Consider the following 4,595-nt stretch of genomic DNA (forward strand, 5'->3'; position numbering starts at 1 on the left):
CGCAACCCTCTTTCGAATCGAACAGATCCATTTTTCTGCTGGCTTACTGGCTGCCTCCGGCCTGTTTTTCTTCCGGCTACTTCACGAGGGTACGAGAACGCGTAGTCCCAGGGGACACATGCCTGTCCAGTACATCTGGTCACAGAAATGCCACACTGGTCGACTACGCGGATTTCCGCAACGATCACGCACTACATCGGCGAGAAATCGGGTACAGAAGTTGATAAAAAAGAGTTTAAAAAGGATTGGAGTGGTTTGGCTTGGTTTGAGGGTAGGTTCAGCTGTCTGTGTGTCTGATAGGGGTTTCTATCACGCTTTTCTGGAATCAGAACGAAGCGTTGAACAGTGTTTGAGAAAGTTTGAACGCCTAGATTACAAAAGGCAAAGGTTTGAAGAAGTTGAAGTCTGTGGTAAATAATTTTCAGATGGGATTAAAATTCGTCAGAAATACGAGGCGCTAGGAAACGTACTTGACGGTGACAGCGAAAGACTACTGGAAATTAACACGTTTACACGGATTTACTACAAAATTATGAACTTTCTTTGGACATTCGTTATTCGTAACTCACGAGACGATAAGAAATTTGTATGAAAGTTCACATGGAAAGTCTGACATGGGGAACGATGTTGTGGAAAGAACGCGTAATACCGGCGCCACGTGCACCTCGTTTCCTACGTTCCAATCGCCAGAACAACGATCTCCAAAGACAGCTTGAATATCGATAACAACGAAGAAACGTCACTTTTAACCCCACGTTTCTACAAAACAAAAACCCCTTACACTTCCACAAACCGCAATCCTTAATCAAGTCAAAAATCCCATCTATAGCAACCTTAGTGTTCCCTTCAAATATAAATTAACACAAATACGGCACGTAAACAATACAAATCTAAATCTTCAATTGCCACAAGCCCAGAAACTACAACAAATCATACCAAGCCCATAAAAGAACGTCCCAAGACCAATCTAACCAAAATCTAACCGCAAACACGGATCTGTCAGTCTCATTCGCACTAGTCTCGTCGATAGAGAAGCAGAAATCACGACTGTATCCGCATTCTCCGTTGCAGAAGGTTACCTGAGTGCCTATATAGCCGCCTACCGCGTCCTTTCACCCCACTTTGCACGCAGAAGGGGTGCACGGATAGTAAACCGCGGTGATGCTGACGCAGGGCACCTGGTGCAACCGGAAGCTGGGTCTACAACCCGACACAGACACGCAGACACTGGTCCAGACGTTTTTGACGACACCTGGGGTCAACACGGATTTGACAACTTGAACTTAGTTGGAAATTGGCGATGTTTGCTGGCACAGGGATGGATCGAGGGATTATAAGAGGGTTGTTTGGTTCGTGAAATGGTAGAGAGGTAACTGGTAGGACGGTGGAACGACGAACGTACCGCGAGGAAGCTCGGTGCTTCCGAGCCGAAACGATGAGCTTGTGCGCTGTCGTATTAACGTTTACGGCGGCCGAGACCCGACTGACGGAACGATTCTCTGTGTGGCGTCGCCGTAGCACAGTAACGTAACATCCGGAAAACCGGGGGGCACCGCGACGCCGCCACCGTCATGATTTTCCTTGTTTTTTTTTCTCTCTGCCTGTTGGTGGTCAAACTCTTACGCTCGATTGATCCGTTCGATTCTCTGCTCAATGCGTATATGGTTTAGTTTGCAATTGGGCGATGAGATTGATTGGATTGCTGATTCGTTAAAACTTTGTTCGTGCGTTCGTTTGTATTGCTTTGAATCAGATGAGAATTTTTATGACGTAATTTTCTTATCTTTCCTTTTTATTTTTGTCAGGATTGTATCATACTGCGTAACTGAGAGATGTTTTGGGGAATATTTGTGTGACGCTTATGAATAATTTTTATGTTAAGGTATGTACAGTAACGTGTGATAGAAAATAGTCGAATTATAGAGGGAGAATTGTAAATTTTAATTAAAGGCTCGCGATAAATTCCACAATTTAAAATAGCATGAGGAAATCCCCCAAAATATGTCTATCACAATTGGAGTGTTAGACGAAGAGAAGATTGTTAATCGTAAAAGACCTTCTAAATAAAGTTTCTAACATTCCACTGGAATTTCCGGTTAACGCTTCTCATAGTCTTTACCGATGATCACAACGGTGCCGGATAATGTCGACGACATCGTTGGTGGCCAGCATCGCACTAACGTTCCTCTGCGCCGACTGTTTTGCAAAAATTAGGTCAGACGTGCTAGCTCCACCGCTCAAGCCCCAATATACAACTAGCGTTCAAAACTATCCGAACATTTGCTTATATCTCAGAGAACGTGATTTAATCGCGAAATTACTGGTAAAGAAATGTCCAACGATACGTTTTAAATTGATTTTCCGAAGTTGAAATTTATACCAGGACAATTTATTCCTGGTTAAAGGGATCTTCAATTATGTTTTAAGTTAATTTGCGAATACTGAAATTTTTTATTTAATGGGGAATAATTTGCCAAACTACGGATGAAAGAATTTAATGATATTTTCTAAATTGACTATTTAAAAGTTGAAATCCTCTAGATAAGCAGAGGTAATAAAACAAATTAGAAATTTGTAAATTTATGATGACAGAAGTGTAGTCTCTATGGCCGGTTAATTAATGTAGTCGAGCAAATTAAAACCGAAAAGATATTACATCTATTAAATTCCTCGTTATTTCTAGGAAACTAGGAAAAATACTACAGTTAAGGAGTAAAAATGAAGAAAAGTCATACACAAATACCTGTTATACACAATTACCATATATTTCTTCCGAAAAGTTTCTAGTCCAAAATTTGCTTTTCATAATTATGCTACTCTCGTAATGAACAACCTCCACGTTCTCTTAACTCAACACGCACTCAGAAAACTGACTAGATACTTATAAGTGGTAGTGTACATAAACATTGGCACGTGCAGAGTTTTTGCCTCTGTTGCACGTTTTAGCAGCGCAACGCGCGCCGTTTGTTTAAAGAATCGCTGTCGTGCAGATATCTATGTTTAATTTAGAGCTGTCTGGCCTGTCGAGGACCGTGACGTTGCCCAACGTCATCGAGCATCCTGTTACCCTGTTTCACGCACCACTTCCGCTCTGCACGAGACAAATATTCCGTGTCTGCGACTATAACGCGCTTACCATGTCCTGGTCGTCGCTGCTGCTCTTCATGAGAAACGGAGAAACAGACGGTGACATCTCGCTTTATGGCTTGGAAGGTTTATGACTTTTAAGGGAACAATTTTTTTTTTTTTTAGGATTAATCGAATCGTCGAACTTTCGTGGACAGTACTAGAGTTAATAATTTTCTAGAAATTGGTTGGATACTCTGGATATTCAAGTGGAATCAGGAAAAATTAAATTTAATAACGCGAGAGCCATTTTCCTGCTCAATCTCGCTAACATTTGTCTTCCGTTTTATTCTTATTTTTATAACAATAATAAAATGCTCCCAAGTGTTGATGAAATAGGATCAACTAAAATGAAACAAAATAAATCTCCGTCAGTTACGCTTTCACGCATCATTTTTTACGAACGTGTAATAAAGAAACTGAGAATAATAAACATCGAATGGAGAGTTTATTATAAAATTAATTCAACGCGTTGATTAATGCGTTGATATCGTATTAATCATATAATTAATTCGAATCTTCATTAGTTAAGTTCAGATCAGATTAAGGTTGAATCAAATATTAAAGATGATATTCGAAGTAATATTTATTGAAAAATAGAGATGTATTTATCGTTGTATTTATAACAATTCATATAAAGTGGTATAAGTTAAATTATCAAATCAATTTTGTGTTAGAAGAATCGTGTATTAATGCACTAAAATAAGCATCAAGGTGGATTAGATTATGTGCTCGTTGTCGTTACGATTCGAGAGCGTTGTCGACGGTAAAGTGCGAGCACTCGCGAGCCGGAAATATCTGAATGAGGGCGATAAACCGCGTTACGCGAGAAGAAAAGGAAACGAATGGCTCTGGTTAACCACGCTGGCACCTGACAACGACTGTCGTAATCCGTGGACAACTGAAGAGGTAGCAAAACAACGTCATGGAGATGGATAACGTGGAGATGGATGATTTTGTGTCAGATAATCGAAAATTTCGTTGGGGAATGGATAGAGGATGTAAAAAAGTGGCGTAAATAAACGCGTGGAAGGTGCAGACAGAAATAAAATGAAACGAACTGTGAAATAATATATAAAAAGGATATATTTTAAAAAAAGGATGTGGTGTGTTTCTGCATTAATTTAATTGAAAATTATAGAGTTAGTAATTAATTATGAAAATGAATGTCGATAAATTCATGAGATTCCGTAGATACGACATAGTCGACATTTTTGCGAAATATTCGCAAAGTTAAAAAAAGTACAAACTCAATGCGCAAGTTGTATAAAAGTATCTTATTTTATTTCGAAATTGTTGATTTATCTAAAACGCTGAAATGATAGTTTTGCTTTATACCAAATGTAACTGTCCTGTCGTTTTTTATTTTGTTGTTCTAGAAAAGAGGGAGAGGAAAAAAGGGAAAAAGAATATTTATGATCTTGTATACAGTAAAAAAAAAAACTTTTATCTGAAATTTTTGAAAACAC

General features: G+C 39.1%; 1 protein-coding gene across 1 annotated transcript in view; it reads right to left on the minus strand.

Annotated features, from left to right (window-relative positions):
* Positions 1 to 1,460, minus strand: part of LOC100746626 (cAMP-specific 3',5'-cyclic phosphodiesterase) — a 370,153-nt gene extending 368,693 nt beyond the window's left edge. The window contains exon 1 of the mRNA XM_033322388.1: positions 1,080 to 1,460. The gene's annotated coding sequence lies outside the window, so the exon portion shown is untranslated. The remainder of the gene's footprint in view (positions 1 to 1,079) is intronic.
* Positions 1,461 to 4,595: the final 3,135 nt, after the last annotated feature.

Source organism: Bombus impatiens, unplaced genomic scaffold (assembly GCF_000188095.3).
Source record: "Bombus impatiens unplaced genomic scaffold, BIMP_2.2 scf_0637, whole genome shotgun sequence".
NCBI classification, from domain to species: domain Eukaryota; kingdom Metazoa; phylum Arthropoda; class Insecta; order Hymenoptera; family Apidae; genus Bombus; species Bombus impatiens.